Raw genomic sequence first — 20,179 nt, forward strand, 5'->3', positions numbered from 1 at the left:
GAGCAAACTGTTTGTGAGGGGGGAGAAATGTGAAACCAAACTGAGTGGAGTTTGGCTGATTGATGGGGAGGAAGGGTTCATTCTGAAACCATAAACTAGGGGTTTATAGGCCTCCTATAAAACATGAAAGCTTGTGTCAGACTAGTGAATTTTCCTGGATATTTGTGGAATTGTCTTCATGCTGAGCTTTGCCAATAGTGTATATTTACAGTGCCTCACCAAAGCCTCATGACAGAAAAATACACAGCAAAACTGAAAATCACTAACATACACACTCTTCAAAGCCTGCAGAGCAAAGCTACAAATRATAAATAACAACAGTGAAAAAAGCTGACTTAGAGAAAACTTACTACTTACTGACACTTTCTTACTACCTTAGGTCCACAAATCAAATTATTGCATTTTATGCATCCCAAAGGTTAACACAAGAAAAAATTTTCCCTTGAAATCTTGCTAGCTTTGTTGTACCTAGGTCATGATGTGTTATTATATGCAGATTGGTATAATATATAAATATGGGTTAGGATTGGGATTTATATCTTATTTGTTAGCACAGTCTTGTTTATGACAGTTCTTTTTTCTCCGAAGTTTTAGATCATTTCAAATTGACAAGGCAGAATGGGACAGAAACATATAAAGAGCTTAGTAAATGCATACACAAGGAGAGGATCACTGGCCAGTGATATAAGTCACATGCAACAGTAAGAACAGTGCAATCCATTAAAAGTTCTTGTGCTGTTATTCTCATCTTCGTTTTCTTATGTACAGTTCTTTTCCAGGGAAAGGTATCCAGTGAAGATATTTTAGTGTCTTCTATGGATGGCGGCTAATATTAGGCACAATTTGAAACCATGAAATACCTAGTTGCTGTAGACTATAGATCTATGCATCAAACAACAAATCACTGAGGTGACAATGCTTGTTGTATTTGTCAAGTCAGCATTGAACTGTCTTGATTTAATAGAAGATACAGTTGGAGAAGTAACTTTAAGAGTGTTGAACTTATTCATTCTTTGTGCCTGGATCGCGTAAGCCTGTTGCCAAGATAAGGTTAGAGTACAATTAATTCTATACACCTAGGCTCAGTTTCCACAAATTGCTTGGCTGCTTTTAGAAGTGCTTCGTGTTTTCCACTCTGGTGGATCTTATAGATCAATCTCAATAAGAAAATTTGGAGGCAATATTACCTGTAGCTCTTAGTGGTCCTCAAGACTAGCTTTTATGTGTGTAACACAAATGAGCTACTGATCTCTTGAGTTTGAGTCTAATTTCTAGACTGGCTTCTAAGCATCCCTTTCTCTTTGGGGAACTTATTTGCTTGCTGTTTTTACCAATAGTCTGCTTCTATTCCTGTCCATTCATTATGCAGATATCTGAGGGGAAGAGTGTTACGAACTAGTGGATTTACATTCCTTAACCCTTTAGCTGTAGAGGCCAGGCACATTATGGTAAAGTTAAGTGGCCAGAAATGTATCAACAAGTTAGCCAGGTTACCTCAGTCTTGCAGACTCCAGAATTACAGAGAACAAGGCTGTCAGCAAGTTACCACTTGAGTTGTCGCTCCCTGTTGGACAAACCTATAAATCAAACAAACTAAAAAGCACAATAAAAAAGCATGTAAACAAGAAAGAAAAACATTTGAAAAAGTCACCAGTTTTTTTGGTTTGTTTTTAGAGTGTGAGAAGCTTTGAAATCATTATCCTATGATTATTAACAGCAATAGGAAAGTTTTAGATGCTCTCATGCTAACAGAAAGACAGATTTTTTAAAAGCAGTAGCCAGCTATTTCTGCACCTCCATATCTTGCCGGTTAGAATGATTACTCTCTTTATTTAAAATTTGCACTGCACCACAGTCCGCTGGTTTAGTAACCACAGCTGTGCCGCGTGCCGCGTGCTGCACCAGCGGCAGCTGACAGGCCCAATCTGTTTGTGGGATATTGAGGTAGTCAAATTGTCTTTGGGGACTGCTGTGGAGTGGCTTTTTTCAGCTCCTTCCTAGATGTGCAGCATCTGTTTCTCCCAAATGGGCCCAGCTCTTCCAGCTTGTGTGCAAGGGAATGAGTTTAATCCCTCAGAGTTGTGGGGTGCCGCTAACAGCCCCCCGCCTGGTGCGCTCAGGGGACAGAAAAGTCACAGCTGTGCGTGCCTCCCCAGCGGTGCTGTGCCGGGGCAGAGGGCTGCCCCGCAGCACGCCTGCTCTGCCAGGCCAGCATCTGGCCGTGTGGCTGCAAAGCATCCACTCTTGAAGTTAGACTTTTCTCCACAGTGGAGTGTGAAAATAGTGTCTGGCAACAAAGCCTTTTCTTTTCCATATTTTTCTTTTTCCTTTTCATGGCTCAAAACACTCTTTACAAATTATAACAGTGTGTTCTCCATTAATGCACCAACACATTACGGCTTATGATAGTATTATTAAAGTGTTTTGGGCCATTACCATAAAATATGGCAGCATATTTATTTCATTAAGGGAACCAAATGGATCTAGCTGAATTTGGCAAAAGAACATGGCTGAAGTCCTATTTCATCTCTGATGTTGATTTTACAGTTAAACTCTGAACTTCTTAAAAATAGAAAACTCATGATAGAAACATTAATGGGTATGTTACATTTTGTAGTGCGTTAAACTGTCTTTAAATATCTCTTACTTTCTCCACAGTAGTTCTGAATTGCTGTTGTTCAATTTTCCAATATTTACTTTACAGAGCTGGGGTTTATTGATGTTTAGGGTAAGCAGTATACCATGTATGTATACTTAACTCACTGGCCTGGTCTATCACAAATAGCTGCCTGGGAATTTATTTCCAGTTATGCTAATTAACCCTAATCATCCCATTCCCATTATCATGGCAGCCTTACTTCTTGCTGATACACTGGTGGTGAAAGTAATTCAGACAGTAGATATCAATGTATGTTTGGATAAGTTTTTGAAGGAGGCCTGAAGGGATTTGGGAGCTCAACAATAATTAATTTCTTATGGTGGCTTTGAAAATAGCATATGCAACATTCACACTTAATCCTTCCTCCTTTCTACAGCTGTTTTATTTTTCCTGTGATTAGTTTTGTGGTAAGGAAGCAGTCACCAAAATGAGATCAAAATGTTTGATCCTGAGGTGGTGTTCACTCTGTAACTCAGTTTTCAGTGGCTATAGTGAAAGAATGAGTACTCAGCACTTCCTACCTCTAGTCCAAGCTGGCCAAGCTCAGGTTGGTGTAATAGCTTGTGTTTTGAGTGCATGGTGTTTTCTTTCACTCAAAGTGGGCAAAAGAGAAAATGAGTGTGATTTCCTAGCCCTTGACATTGTGTGCTAGAATGTAGTATTCCATATGCTCTTGCATTAGAATTTCATGACTGCATAGGTATGGGACTCTTACCAAATTGAGTGCTCACCCAAAACCAGTGCTGGATAGCCTGATTTTTATCATGCTGTGTGGGCGGGGGTAGATGCACCTGTATATGTGAACAAATCTGACAGAAGAAGTCAAAGAAGAAGGGATTCCAAAATAAGCCAAGGCCTACTCAGTTAAAACTCATAGGGTTATGCTTAAATTTAACTGTTTTCTTAAGCCTGATTGATTTTTGCATCAGTCCACATTCAGTTAATTTCATTTCGCTCCACATTAATTGCTGCTCTGAATCAGGTCCTTAATGGATGTGGGATGGGTAGGTGCTTGCAAGTTAAATGTTTCTTTCATATCACGCTGGGTGGCATTATAGGTTTGATTTCAGTAAAAGACATTGTTGTTCATGATCAAGTGGAGGAATGAAGAATGGTTACAAAAAAAGGGGGAAATTTTAGATTTAAAAAAAAGCTAATTTGTCACTTTGTTCATTGACTATGAACTGAATAGACTTCTAAACCTTAAAATACTTTCTCCCCCCTTTCCTTTTTATTGCCTGGAATCTTAAGAGCTTTATCATTTGCAGTCATAAAATGAAAATATACACCAAACCCTCAAAGGGCAAGTATGAAATTAAATTATATTTGGGCAGCTGTAACCTTTTAAAACGATCAGATTCCAGTTAATGTATTTCTTCCTGTTCCACGCGCTGCCATGGTGTTTGATGGTGGGAAGCAGTCCAAAGGGCATTGGGAGATAATAAATTCACTGGAAATTTCACCCTGAGGCGAGCCTCTATGCACCAAGGCTTCCATTTAGCGGGACTGACCTAAAAATCTTGTCACATCCAAAGGTCACTTAGGTTGGGGTTGGTGTGTCCCATCTATCTTTCCCTGGTGCAAAGAATGACAGCTGAGCTCATAAACAGTCATCAGAATATGAAAGACAAGCAGGCAGGGAGGGTGAGGAGAGGGAGGAAGGATGATGCAGCTGACAACTTCTTAGATTTCCTCTAGGCCTCTGAGTATAGATACCATCTTTGGGGGTTGCTTACTTGTGCTACTGCAGAAATGGTAATTCAATTTAAAGAGGTTACAGTTAACTGTGGAAGACTAAAAGAAGTGATTCCCTTACCCATGTCTGCAGATGCCATGTAATCCTGCTGATACATCTTTCACCGTCACTGAACATTTCATACTGTTGTCAGTATGGTTAGTCAAAACAATTTACAGTTTATACAGCGCTTTGCTTTCAAGGAGGGTCAAAAATCTAAAAAGCTGTCAGTTATGACACTGATAGGTATCATCTATAAGAACAATTATTCTAAGAGAAAATTTGGATGATAGGTCCAATTATAAACAACACTGGAAGTTAAGATATTTCCAGCTTTGTGAGAAAATCTATGGCACATATCCTTTAGGATGTTACTCGTCAAAATCAGTATGATCCTCCTAAATGTTAAATGAAAGTGAAAGGCCTTTCAGGATGATTGTTTGGTATCTTCCAGTCATAATTCTTGCTTCTGCAATGGGAAGCCCTCAGTGGATCCTTCCTATGTTTGCAGTCTACCCGTATGGGAGAATGGGGGTAATAGTTGAAGAATAGTAGTAAATTTGAAGGACAAAGGTCTATCTTATCATAATTGGTCGTATGTAACTGGAGATTACCCATGCAGGACTGTCTTACCATAATTGGTCTTATTTAACTGGAGATTAGCCCGTGCGAGATATGTCCATTATATCCTAATGGTGTGCATCTCCTTCTCCAAATCACACATGAGAAAGACTGGCTGCTGGTCACCGCTGGGATGCAGAAGGCAAAAATTCCTGCTTGTACATTCTGCCTTGGTTGGCAAAAGGTAGCTGGTGGTCAGTTTCCTTCTGCAACCTAGTAACACGCCACTGCCAGAGGCGTGCTGCCAGGTACCATATGATGAGTGCTCTGATTCTTTTTGGAAATCTAAACTTAAGATAAAATTTAAAAAGAAATCATTGTATAAAATCAGTTTAAACTTGGACACAGCAGAAAAAAAATCACAATGAATCACCTGTGTTCCAGAATTTCTAAGATATTTGGTATCCAGCTCCTGGTGGGGATCTTCTGAAGTCTCCCCATGAATTTTAGTATTTTAGTAAATCAGATCATTCTGAAGAAGATTCCAAATTGTACGTTCCTTTGCTGCTTAAATCAAAATGGAATATAACTGTTATTTTCAGAAGTATTTCACACATTCTTACAAACATACTATATTTGAGGCAAACACAGTAAAGAAGGGCAAGATTGGCCAGCTGTCATTGTTTCTCATCATTTTACTTGGGTTCACACTCTACTTTATGTTAACATATATATTCTCTGCACATATTTGAAGTAATTTGCAGGCAACTTTGGGGAGTTATATGCCCCTCTTCCACATGTTCTGTGCTGAAAGTGTAGCTGTATGCCTTACCGATTGTACCACTTTGGGGAAGAAAAAGTCATTTTCCATACTACTTATGTAACAAGAAAAAAGAAAAATTATATTTTTCATGAACTTCAGAGAGGACAGATACATTTCACTTTAAAGAATTCAGCTGCTACCATGAAATTTAAAACTAGGAAAGACATGCTCAGCCCGGAGTAGTTAGTCTTTTTTTTTCCTAGTGTGTACTCAGGACGTTAGTGTGAGATTCATCTCACCTAGCCATAGATGCCTAAAATGTACAATTCATCTGGCCTAAAGTTGCAAGTTCCTTTCTGTTTTTCCTAAAGGGAGTTCAGGGTGATTAGCTCAGACCTGCTCAGGTGAATTCCCCACTCACCCTCACTCAGTGTCTGTTTTCTACTGTGGTTTAATTTCCTTTTTCACTTGCCCAGGCAATTCCAGTTAGTAGGTAAGTAAAAGTAGAAAATAAAGTGTAATGCTAAGTAGAGACTATTTCCGTGATTGCTTGTAGGAGTTGCAGGCTCAAGGCCAACTGATTCCATTTTTCTGTAATGGTTAGAATTTATGAAAGATGCTGAATTGACATCGATGCAAACAACTTTTTAATCACCAAATGGACATAGCTCTAGCTGCCCTGTGTCCCTGGATTTTCACTCTTGGAAAGAGGAGATATCTCACAATGCTGGTCAGTGGGTCATTCCTTCTCTGGGTTTTCATGAACTTATTTATTCCATTTCTTGCCAAGTGCCTTTGGACAATCAGCTGTGGTTCTAAAATATGTTAATGCGGTTAAATACATGACGGAAAGATAGATGGTGAGAGGAAGGACCATATTGCACGCCTGCAATATTGAGATGTGCTTTTATGCTACCTTAGATGCTCCTTTTATTATAGTGAACACAATCACTTTGACCAAAAACCTACGCATTTATGTTATGCCATGATATTAGCTGGCGTAGTTGAGAGATATTTTACAGTTGCTGACTTTGGCAAAAACAAGATGTGTCCCTGTGTAATGGAGGACTGTACTGTTTCTTGCATTATTCATGCTTCCCACGCTGGAGTCACAAACATTGGGTAATGTTAATATTTGTCATGGAAGAAATTTAATTGGCAGAAATGTTTAATATATTAGCGGTAGATGGGTGGGCCCACGAGAGACCTTCCCTATTCTGGATTGAAATGTGACATGTAATTAGCGATAAAGGAAGACACTGTATGGAGCTGATTGGTGTTACACAAAGGGAAGCGATGAGGTTCCCAGCCCAACATCCCCAGTTTCTCCCAAAATGGCGATACATTTACCAGTTGCTAACTGAAGAAGCACTGAGTGCTGTTCACCCTCCCACTGTAATGAACAGGCAGTCTTGGAGCAGCATAAAAAGGGTCAATCAAATAGGTCGTACATCATATGAGGAGGCAGATGCTGGAACATATTGTAATGGATTGCTATGCGGTATGTTAAGATGGCTTGTGGAGTACAGGAAAGGGGGAGGAAGAGAAGCTATCAGTGGTGTTTTCTGTTATGGTCACTGTAAATATCCAAATTTTTGAGGAAAGCTTCTGAACGCAAGAAAGCATTAGCATTCCTGTTGTGTTAGCCTTGTGAGTAGAATGGGGGAGGGGAAAAAAGGAATAGTATCATGAGTTGTTTGTAATAGTCTGTATAATATCAATATGTCTAGGTATTATCTGAGCTCTGCCAAAGTCAGTGTCAGTCTTGGAACATGCGAGTATTTTACCTGAAAAAAAAAAATAATTACAGAGCTTCAGACTATATTAAACACAGAACTGTTAAAATAGCTTTTATTTTAGCAGCACCCCTAATTCACACCCACTCAAACACCTCCTCCCTCATTAACCCCATCATCAGACCCAAGTAACTCAAGTGAAATGAGATGGCATTAGGAATGAGGTAATGAAAAAAGATTTCTGGATAATGTTATTACTTCATGATAGCAGCTCTTGTTAGTGTGGCTACAGTTAAGAGTTTCTCGGTATTTCCATTGCAAACTCTTGCAATGGTACTCCCACCCCTTCTGCTTTACAGACAACTACTCAGCCAGAAGCAATTTAAATTTCGATTTTACATCAATTTTGGCTGTTGTTTTGAACTGAAAAGAGTTTAGTGTTTTGGTATTGCTTTCTAAAACATAAAAATTGCTGTTTTTTCCCTCCTAATCCAAATTTCCAGATGAACAATTTAAAATGCAGATTAGCTCTTTTATAACTTAGGCACATTATTAACAATTGAAAAATGTCTCATAAGAATGCACAGTTATTTCAGTATATAATGCTTTTGGACAAGCATGTCCACTTTATAAAGTGTTATGTTATAAAAAACCCCATACTAAGAATTGGCACAAAGGAGAAATTTTTCAAAAGCACCATTTTCACTCAGGAGCATACAATTTTTATGTCTTTATTCATTTACTCAGTACCTCAAAACAGGTGTGAAAATCAACTTTAATAAATAGTCCTGGATGGATCAATTGTGCTAATGGATTATAGATCTTGTTAACTAGTGTTGATACAGCCCTGCATCACTGATTCTAGAATATGTTGTTATGTAGCGTCCTATAAGATATGAGTTAAGATTAAAGCCCTGTTGCCAGTGAATGGCATCCTGGTTGCTTGAAAAACAGGAGTGTCTTCACCCCATCTGGATTTAAATGTTTAACTTTGACAGCTGGTTTAGGAGCAAAGTGCTGTATAGTTAAAGGAGAGAGAAGCCACTTCCAGACAGTAGCCCAGGTAGGTTGGAAGAATCTGCACCTTACAGCTTTCTTCAAGGTGGAAGCATGCTAGTGGGGAAATGCAGAGGAGCTTGCATTGTCTCACTGCCCTTGTAGCACTTGTTAGTCAACTGTGCAGAAATCCTTTGGTTGCAAAAGCTTTCAGTCTGGCATGCTTCTTTATAACTGCATTTATTTTCCCTTGGTCAGTTTGATTCTAAGAAGTAGAAGGCTCACACTTTACATGGGGACATGAGGCTTCAGCAGCCATTTGTTATCAATATAAATTGGTGAATCTAGAAGCAGCCATCGCATTCCTCTTAGGTGAACATTAAATTCCAGATAAGGTCATTGTATACAAGCTATCTCTAGACTTGGATGATGCACAGCACATTCGCTAAATCTGAAGAAAATAAGGAGGTCAGGATTTTATTCCCTTTGACCTTCATTCATGTTATTGTGCCTAGAACTTCTTAAACTGTGAGTACAGCAAGTGCCAAAAGAGGCATGTTGGCATGAGTTCCAGGCTAGATGTAAGGCTTTTCATGCGTGGGCTGAAGTCTGATCATGCAGTGTCATTGGACCTTAATGTTTGCAGTTTCATTGTAGTGAGAGTCAGAAACTGAATCCTGAGGGATTTCAGATTTTTTCCAGAGACCACTGTTGAGGGAACAAAGTCCCTAAGAATTAAACTGTACATGTCCTAATGGAATATGTAGTGTCGCTCTTCCCATTACATCAGTGTAAGCATGGAAATAATGAGATGGACCAGAAAGCAGCTTCTTATGTTATTTCCTGAGAAGTTTGCCAAAGCTTCACAAAGATTTCAGGCTCTCTGGAGTTTTATGGGCTGCATTGGAGGGGGAGTTTTACAGACCACACCCATTTTTATCATGAAATCAAAGGATAAAAAGATTTAACAGCTATTGAGTTGTGTTTCTACCACTTCATTTCATTAAAGTGGAACTTTCATATAGTGAGGCAAACTCCAAAATAAATGAGTTTAGTACGTTTCTACTCAGCTGTCCCCAGAAATTTTGTTTACAAATAAAGGCCCCCTCTCACACATCTCCTCTTTGCAGCCTGTCATCTGATAATCTCAAGCATCCCAGGTCAACAAACATTTATTTGTTTTTAAGCATCTAAGTGATTCAGCTTATATCAATAGGACTAGTTTGCAGTTAGGCACCTCTGTGAGATTAAAGCGGGTAGGACTCTGACTGTTCAGAACATTAGCAGGAGCAGAGCAGAATTCAGCTGGTTTCTAGTTTGAAACACAAACCAGATTTGCTCAAAGATTCGGTGAGACTCAAGAAATTTTACATCAAACTTGGACCTGTTTCTGTGTTTTTGGTTGGAATTACAGTTTCCCTATAGGTCTAATAAGTCTGAGCTTCTGTAGTTTCTGTATAGGTCTAGCAAGTTTGATTGACCCTTTCTGCAAGCTTCACTTTTAGCAATACCTAGAATAAAAAGAAACACTCTGTCATAGAGAAAGAGAGAGTCTGTGTGGGTTAAAGCCAAAGGAAATGTACAGGCGAGTTGAAGCTTTCCACAGTTCCGGTCATGTCTTCTGCTCTTACGGAAAGGGGTCACAATGTGCTGCTGGGAAGGTGAACTGAAGCCCCAGTTTTGACTTCACAACAGGATACCGTAAGAGAAGGTAGGGCTAGTCAGCTTTCTGGAGGAGTTTGGTAATGTACGTATAAAGGAATGAAGATGAACAAAAACTACATGAAAGGTAAAGGTGGATTCCTGTTGAATCTAAGAAATAGATTCTGAATAAGTCTGATAAGACTTATTTGATAGTTTTCTACAGTGCAAAAGCCTTTAGCTTTCACATTTAACTGGCATTAAAAGGCTGAAAGTAAGTTGGATAGCTAGCACTCCAGAAGGACTGACATTCTTCTCCTCCCCCAAAATAATAACCTCACTGTCCTTTTTCCACCTCCTAAAATAAAATAAAATAACTTCTTTAGCTGAATAAAGAGGCCATGTTGCATCCTATTAGCACTCTCTGGCAAGAAAAAAGGCAAAGGGAAAATAATTCCTTAGAACCATTTTTGGGAATCAATTTGTTTTAGTTTAGCTCTCAGGGAAGAAGCAAATTTTATTCTACAATTCAGATGATCTCTCTGTCACCAACCCCTCCCTTTCAGTGTTCTTCTTCTACCCCTACTTCCTCCTTACTCTATTCTTTGCAGGGAGGCTTGGCACAAGGGAAGCAGCACAAATACAGTCCTTAGTTCCCTCTAAGGCACAAATGTCACATTCTTTAATCTCTGCTCAAACTGGAAGAGAGTAGCTACAGCTGAGCGTGAGCTCTGTTGAAAGTCGCTTATGATGCAGTAAGAGTTTGTCACTGTCTCCTGTACCTTTATCCAGACTCTTTGACCAGATAATACAACTCAGTTCAAAGAGCAAATTAAGCTTTTGAATGAGTTGAGTAGCTGTCACTGCGCGCCTATACACATCAGATAACCAAGGAACAATGTTAATTTGTATTTTCAAGGACAACAGATACGCTTGCTTGACTCTCCTGCCTCGGAAATATTCTTAATGTCAATGGGGAAACAGTAGAAGGAATATGGTTCTTATTTTGCTATTTGATATCATCATTAACAAATGAAGATATATTTGTGGAGGAGCTTTAGGAAGTACACGGGCAAAAATATCCAAGTGAAATTTTTGCAACTTGTTTTTGTTCTTTCACACATTTCTTGCTCTCTCCTTCCCCCATTATACCTGGGTTATGGCTCTGGTACTTCTGGTAGGTGATTGTCTTCCTTCTACAGCCTGTAATGAGGAACTTCAGTATTTTAGGACTCTGTTCCTGTCATAGTTTCTCATGAAACAGTTTTTAGAGCAGGCTGAGTGCTGTGGTCCACAGGTACGGCAAAATATCTATTTCTCTGCTTCATTCCTGAAGAGGAGGGGCAATTCACCTGGGAATCTTGTAAGCATCAAGATGTAAGAACCTGATACCTGATTCAAGTGAGCAATTCGGTGTTCTCAAAGTAAGAAATGCTGTTAACCTTAATCGTTTTAGCATGAGCTTTGCTCTTAATTTCAGGAGAAGCGGAGTATTCAGATTTAAAGTAATTAATTCAGTATCAGTCCTAAAGCAGGCACAGAGTTTTCCTGACTTAATTTCCTACTGAATACAGCAACTTTAAAATGCAAACAGAAAATCTATAAATAAAAATTGGAGAAAGAGTCGCTTAAGGAGATGTATATAAAATAGTGAAATGCCTTAATTATAGCTCAACGATCTGAAATATATAGAACCTTATTTACAGTAAATCTGCTGGCAGTGTTTACTTATTAACTACTCTGGTCACTTAATGGATAACAGTGAATGATTATATACAGTACCAGTCAAGTGAAGCAATGTAATATGAAATAAGTATTTTGTCAAATGGCCACTCAGAGAATTTCCCTCTCTCAAATGGGAAATTACATTTACTGAAGTCAGGTGCTCTGAGTTAGTTGCCAAAAATCTGGATATATCAAAAAATAAGCTCTTGGGAAACATACTTGTTGTAAACAAATGGGCAATGCTGAGTTTTCTTTTCCTACAAGAATATGATGTCTGTGCCACTTTACTGATTTCAAGCCTCTAATAGAAAAACTGTACAGACATAGGAATCTCCATGTGGAACCGTCATGCAAACACTTCATCTTCATTACAGAAGAGTCAGCTAATGATAAAGGGATTGCAGTTTACATGGCAAGTGTCTGCTCCTTCTTAGGTTACGCATCCCTGTTGTTTGTTGGTCTTCTGCATTACCACTCCCCATTTTGCTGTATGTTCCTTAATAAGTATGTTGCAGAAGGATGGCTTTTTTCAGTGTGTACTTTAAAGGAACTATCTTTTATCTTTTTCCTAACCCTCCCCCCGGCTCTTTCACCACCACCCCCCCCAAAAAAAGAATTTTTTTATTGGCATAAGAATAAATACTGGTAATGGCAGCAAGAATACATTTACATTCTGGTGCTGCGCAACAAACTAAGAGTAGGGATAAATTGTTGGTAGATTTCTTCATATATGTACAATATTTATTACTTTCCTTGAAAGGGACACTATTCATCTGCAACATTTCATCCAACAAGCTTTTTCCAGAAGACCTTATCAAGTTTCCTCTCCAATATGCATGCCATATAGTCACTCTATTTCAATTACTGTCATATGGTGTGAATATGGTATGTATGAATATGTAGGCCACTTGGGCAGTTTTCCAGTTAAAAACTCTTAATGTGTAAAGAGCAGGCAATCTTAAACACACAGTTTAGAATGATATTTTATCACAGAAACTAACAGATCTTATTAGTCTCTGATAGGAAGTGTCTATTGATAAGTTCCTACAGTTACATCCTATAGAAGGATTGTCTTGTTTTTAAGGCATGGGACAAAGGAGCCACGAGGTCTAGGCTCTAATCAAGAGTTTTCTACAGTCTTCCTGTGTGACCAAGGCTGGCCAGCTGATGTCATGGGTGCTGATTCTCACCTTGCTAACATTTGCATACCATTTATCCATTTACAGAACTGAAGACTGATTTTAAGGAAAACTGAATTTAACATGGCTTTAATTTAGCTAAATTGACTGCCCTGAACTTTGAAATTCTGTTAGTTTTTAGCAAAACTCAAAGCTGCTATAGATCATCCCTAGGTTTTTTCTTTATCCACTGTTCAGCATTATTTTGAATGTACTGCAGTGATGATGGAAGTCTTTGTTACTCCAAATACAGGCTTACAGCTCATTTGGCTTTTTAAGTGACCTGGACTCTTAGCCTTGTGTCTGGATTCCAAGGTTGTCCAGGCTGTCATACCATGCAAGTTCCAAATTGGACGAGAGCAAGTGCGTTCAGCCTGGCATGGGCAAAGCAGTCCTGTTGACTGCAGCCAATTATTATCAGGAATAAGGGTTGTGGCCCTGGAACCATAGTGATCAGCTACCAGAATCATATTTTCTTGGAGACATGTGGTCACTGATTCTAAAAGCAATGTTTTTCTAATATGAGAGATGCTGGTTACAAGGCTGTGCTTGTAACTTGCATGCAAGAAATGTATAAATGAGGTCTTGTTCTGTTTGTGAATGCTTTACAGTTTTTCTAATGAGAACTTGTTTTTCTTAAGTTTTCTTTCTAAGACTCAGATTTCTTTAAAACTAGAGAGACTGTTAGATTGTCTAGTCTGACAAAACAAGATGTAGAATTTCATCATATACCCTAGTACTGGGAATAACAAATTCTTTGTTTGAAGTTTGTCTTTCAGAAACACATCTGATCTTGATTGAAACATCAAGAGACAGAGACTCCACCATTTCTCTAGTTCTTCAAATTGTTACCCACACTTTCTGGTTAAAAAGTGAATATTTCTCATCTAGTTTCAGTTTGCCCAGCCTTAACATCCAAATATTTATTGTTGTTCCTTGATTCATGATTTACTTACCTGTCTTTCTCCCCTAGACTAAAGAAATGTAGAGCAAACCTAGGATGGGAGTTTTAACAGGAAGTTATTTGGTTACTGTGGCCAGGAAAGAACACTGTAGCTTTTCAACATGTAGTGTATCTTCCATAGTCCCTGTGTGGTCCACAATTTTTAGGCAAATCCATCTAACCTGTGATTTTTTTTTTACTTGGTAAAGAAGGGAAACTCTTGTACAGACATGTTACCCTGCCAGAAGAGCAGACAGACTCTGTCGGACCTATATATGCCTCAGCACTGGGAGCCAGGACAATTTCTTTTAGGAAATGGGTGTGACAAAGACATACAGTAGGTAGAGTAATAGTAATTATCCAACTCTTCAAAATTCTAAGGAAAAAATAAAATAAAAGATTGTAAGTGCATCTCAGGATCTTGAGCTTTGTTGTCATTATCTGAAAGTGGCCCGAAATGAAAACTAGCAAGCTCAAACATGGAAGCTGAGTATAACTCACCCTGCAATGGATTCTTTGGGCCAGATTTTAAGGGATCTTAATGAATTTGTGTTCATGTATCATTGTTTTCTGAGAATCCCACAGTTGGTGCAAACAAATTGCACTTTAAAGCCTTTGAAGTTTTGAATGATTAGCGTGGCCCTTTGAAATGCTGGGCTAACAATCTTTGAAGGAAACTCAGGCACAGAAAAGATGAAAATCTGGTATTTATACCTTTCATATATATTATAAAGAGCTAGATGAAGAACTCTTTTCATATAAGATCTAGAAAGGATTTCTACCAATCACTGATGAAGGCAGCCTTAATTCCAGTTTCTATAGTTATCATCTTTTGTACCTTTACACTACTTTAAAAACCTGTTTTATGGTAGGATGTATGCCAATTGTTTGTTCTGAGTTAATTCTTTTTCCTAATTTCTTTATGACTTTTAGAAAAAAACATACTAAACAGATCCAAAACTACTTCTTTCTGCCATAATCATACACTTTTCTTTGCACTTCTTATATGAACATAAAATTTGAGGTAAAGAAAATTAAATTCATGTGTTCTGAGTGAGAGAATCTCAATTTATACCATTTTTTCTTCCATATTATGCAAAAATCAAAGCTATCAAATCTGTGAAGTCAGAACAGGGCCATTCGTGTGTATATTTTTAATGATGGGTCTTAGAATGAAACAGAAAAGTGTTGAGTCGGTCAACAGTTCCAAACATTTAAGCGCAGTGGTTTGTGAATTCATCACTGTGGTAACTCCACTGAAGAACTGGTTTACATCAGAAACAAATTTATTGCAGTAACTGCTTTGGTTTCCAGTACCACCTGTTTTTCTGTTTTTCTGTTTTTTTTGTTTGTTTGTTTTTTGTTTTGTTTTTAAGAAATGATTTTAATCTCTACTGTTCACTAATAGAAATATTTTAATAAAAAGGTGATACTGTAAACCAAATGCCTGTATGTGTTTGAATCAACTATCTGTACCTACCTAGCTCCTAACACTTTGTTCAACCCTTTTTAAAATTGCTATTAAATCTGATTCTCATTTTCCATATTAATAGAACAAGATTTCATTTTTAGTGAACCCTCAAAGCAGTAATGAGCATTGTTAACATGTAACAACAATGCCCAAGGGAAAGTTTTCAAAGCCGGTCTAACCTTAAGTCACAGTCATCAAGCCGAGAGCGGTTAGAGCTAGTCCATTTGGAGAGTTCAGCTGAATATTTCTCTTTAATATATTGGAAGAATTATGAATGGTTTAGGTGATGACCTAGGGAGAAGCGGGAATTTTTGTTTAATAGCTTAAGCACAGAGAGGCAACATTATAAAAATAACTATACCTCCTGCTCATTTTAAAGTGTATCAAATTGTGCTTTTGTTCTGATGATTTTGCTTCCATGCAGGTTTTCGTATGAGGTTAATGGGAAAACATTAGCAAGGCATGCAGTATTGCACATGAGCAGGGCAGCTGAAAGAGAGGTATTTAGTTATAAACAAACAATAGATATTACATTTTAATTGCTTTTTCAGAAGCCCAATTCTGCCTTTTGAAGGAGAAGTATTATCTATCTGCTTAAGTGCAGGGTATTATCCTTATTTTGTTTGTCATATATAACAAAAATAAACTTGTTTAAAGCAGCAGTGCTTCACTGATTTCAACTAAATGCCTTGGTCATAATAAATCAGTCAAGAGCCTATGCATTGAAATTCCTGTGTGAGTTGTAATACAGCAAAATGACCTCCCTGAGTGCTAGAATTGGAGTCTGGGTTTTTAGGTTAACTGAAAGTTGTGTAAGTGGCTTGAGGATTCCCTGTTTGGTGTACATATCACAAGGCTGAACAGCAGTGTATTACAGCAATGATATGGAATAAGTTTTCATTTTCATTTCACTTTTGAGGCCTTGCTTTCATTGCTGTTAAAATCAACACAAATATTTCAACATAAAGACTAATGACACCTTTCTGACCCATGCAGCGTTTCAAAATTGGAAACTATTGGCGTGTAGGAGTGGAAATGTTCTTTTGTTTGAGTTTAGTTTATGGGATGGGTGCCTAAATTGTTGTCATTTAGCCATCTTGATTCACAGCACATGGTCACACCATTGCCCTTTTGTTGGGTATAAACTAAAGGTCATCATGTCCTAAAACTAAATATGAACAGACAAGTTCAATAATGTCAAAGCTCAAAAATATTGACAGTCTAAGAAATGTACTGCATATTGTATGGTTCTGTCCGTTTCTTTGAAATGGTTGGGAGTATAGGAGTAATCTTAATGGTCAGTTAGACTCCAGACCCTTGCAATTTCTTAAGTTAGATGTTTTTCACTTTAGAGTTGAACCTGATGTTGCTTTTCAGTAAAACAGTTGGTTTGTGTTGTAGGAAGAGACCTCTTAAGAGGGGATTCTTATAAGGGACATCTTATAAGACTTTTTTTAATCTTTGTTTTTAATCCTAAAAATGAGTTAAATAGAGGTGAGACGTCGTATCTGATAGCAGGAAGACTTAAGTTTGCACAAAGCGTAGAAGGCTTTATAGGTTTTCTTCCACCCTTCCTTCCTGATTACTCCACGCTGTACTGTGTGCTTCACTCTCTTGTAAGATGTTATCTCTCTTCAGGTGTATTTGTCTCTGAACTGAGAATCAGTGTAAGGCAGCATTTGAAATTCCACTTATTCTTCTTAAAATACAGCTTTCTCCTGGACCATTGCATAGGGAAATACATTCTCCATGCTTGGAGAATCATCTCCATCGCTGTGCTTGGAGTCATCATCTGGTTTGCATAGATTATCAAAATGGTGGTTGATGATAATACTGTAAAGAGGATCATGGCTTTCAACATATTTCTCAGTGATCACTGAACAGGTGTAAGATGGTACAGACAGCATGATGTCTAACTATGTTTCATATAGTTTATAGTCTAGTGCTTGTGATTCACTATTTGGACCTCAGCAGAAGGCTGAAAGCTATATTTGAGGCAGAGGTTTTGCTTTCTGTTCAGGGTAAGGAATATGTTTGAAAATTCTTCCCCAAAGGTTTACAGAAATTAGACATGTCCAGGAGGCTCTGTCCTCAGCAGGCCTCTTCTAGTCCCTGATTGACTAGTGGCATGTAGAGTTCTCTCCTGTCAGTGATCTTCATTTGCTTCAGTACTACCAAGTGTCCACACCAACTTCATTATTTTTACTTCTGCTTGTGGACTAGACATCATCTCTGATATCTAATCTGTGTTTTCAAACTTTATGTGTCACCTTAGGATCTGCTGTCCCCCAGCTTCAGGTTCTCACAAGCCTGAACCTTTCCTGCTCAACAGCCATTCTACTTTCTTTTGTCTTTCTCCTATAGTTGCATCAATTAATTTTGTCATTTTTTGAATGGGGAGCAAAAGGAAAGGGAAAAGCTAGAATCCAGCCTGTTGTGACCAGAATCTGATCATATTGAGCTGCTCCCTAGCTGTGTATACTGTTTCTTAAAAAGCTGTTGCCTTTCTGGTATATTGATTCATTAATAAAAGTAGGCTTCTTTTCCTTGAACTGCATGCTACAGTAGTTTGTCTTTGGTTCACACAAACACTTGTTCCTTCTCCCTATATTACTGCTGGATTCAGTCTTCTTTTCAAAGAATGAATGGATATGAACATCAGCTTATAAATACATGTATTTAAATCTGTGACTGATTTGTGGCTGGATTGTTTTTGATTATTTTTATCTGTCTGATTTGCATCTATTTGGCTCTGACTGGGTGGGGATAACACACAGAATAAATGAGTAAGTAAATTAGGGAAAGAGGCAGGGAGAGAGAATGCATGAATGGATGATAGGAAAGGAGAGTGAGAATAAGCAGAAAGGAATGGATAAATGGTGGTTAAGAAGTACAGTAAGACAAGGAACAAGCAGTGATCAAAGTAGAAGAGGAGAAATTAAAAGAATTCAAAACTGAATAGAATAGAAAGTCTGAAAAAAGTAGAGTGAGAAGAAATAAGTAAGGAGTTGCTGCCTGTTTACACTTAGAGGAGCAGAAATGGGGTTCTTTTAATTATTCAAAAGAATTAGAATTGTGTACCAGTGAAGGGAGGAGTTTGTCCAGGGAACCACTGGGCAATGTCCAGGGTTGGAATGATGTACCTTCATTTCTTCACCCCTAATGAGTTGTCCTAGACTCAGAGCAGTAAAGCTTGAATATTTGGTCATGGTGAGTGTTTGTTACAGGGCTTCCGTACTCTGAACGCACACTAGTGGTGTTTCCATACCTTTCACACAGCTGTTTGTGGAATAGTCCCTGTAAGTCGGATCACACTGAATCTTTATCTTCCTCTTTCAGACTTGCTGGGTAGGGTTAGCATTTCATTGTGCTCTCCAATCTGACCTTTGTTCTTTTATCAGCATATACAATTAATTAAAAAACACCAGCAAAACAACTAAATAACACTAACAAGGCTGTCTTAGACTAGTTGTATTGATGCTCCCTGTTTTTTCACGTCCAAAACCATGTTCCTGCATGTTATCGCTTGTCATATTGCATCTCAGAAGCTTTGTTAGCACCTGCGGGCAGAATGTACCATTGTTCAGTGTTACACATTACAAATGTACTGCACAGCACAAATAATACATAGCATGAGTTTTTGAAACTGATACTGTGACCGAGGAGTGAAAGCCTTTGTTACTACATTACCTGCTCTCTCAGGCATCTGACTTGTATTTGACTTCATTTGAATTCCCCTCTATTCATAAAACACCAACAATCACTGCCTCTCCTGCCATCGTATTTATTTTCTCCACTTTTTTTCTTTCCTTTTTTTTTGAGGTCAATGAAACTTCCAGGCACAGCCAGTTTGCCTATTTTCTCTTGGTTTTTGACATCTGTCCATTAAACTCTTACTCTAGTGCTTAACTTTCAACAGATGGCTGTGATTGCAAGTATTCACATGCTAATAATCAAATATGTTTAAAGTGGCTTGCTGGTTTAGTTTTGAGAGGGAAACACAATCCCACCCCGTTCCTGTTTTACGTCTTTCACAAAGAGATCTCAGCCTTTATTGGAGCTTCTAGTTGCTAATGAGCAATACATTACCATTGATATTTATATACTTATATTGACTGTAGTGGTATCTCAAGACCCAACTGAGAATGTATCCTCTTAAAATAAGTGCTAAGGAAAAATAAAGCTTTGAATTTCCAACCCCAAACACCTTACAACCTGTGCAGATGAGACAAACACAGCAAGTAAGATAGAGAAATATAAAATGGTGTCACAGAGACTATCAGACCAAATATGATGTGAATTTCACAGTGGTTGATGTATAATATTGTTGGGGTTGTTGTTATGGCTAAGGCCTCTCAGGAAGACGAAGATTGCCCTGTGGCTCAGGCAAACCATGAAGATTAGCTTTTGTTACTTGTTTTGAATCCCTGGACACACATGGAAGCTGGGACATTTCTCATGGTGACGTCTGTCATTTGTCCCCTGAGGAATGAATCACAAAAGTTGAGACGACAGTTCTTGACTTGAAATATGTCAGTGTGCTAAATAAAAAATACCCATCAGAAAGAAAATGCAGCATCTGCAGTAGGAGAAGATTTTGGAAGATTATTTATTTATTGATGATGTCTCATTCTCTCTCTCTCTCTCTTTCTCCCTTTCTCGGTCCTTTTTTCTTTTTTCTTTTTTCTTCTCTTCTCTTCTCTTCTCTCTCTCTCTCTTTTTTTTTTTTTTTTTTTTTTTTTTTTTTTTTTTTTTTTTTTTTTTTTTTTTT

General features: G+C 38.1%; 1 protein-coding gene across 1 annotated transcript in view; it reads left to right on the forward strand.

Moving 5' to 3' along the window:
• SOX5 (SRY-box 5) overlaps positions 1-20,179 on the forward strand; it is a 453,937-nt gene that overhangs the window by 377,726 nt on the left and 56,032 nt on the right. The gene's annotated exons all lie outside the window — the stretch shown is intronic.

Source organism: Apteryx rowi, unplaced genomic scaffold (genome assembly GCF_003343035.1).
Source record: "Apteryx rowi isolate R43461 unplaced genomic scaffold, aptRow1 scaffold_25, whole genome shotgun sequence".
Classification (NCBI taxonomy): Eukaryota; Metazoa; Chordata; class Aves; order Apterygiformes; family Apterygidae; genus Apteryx; species Apteryx rowi.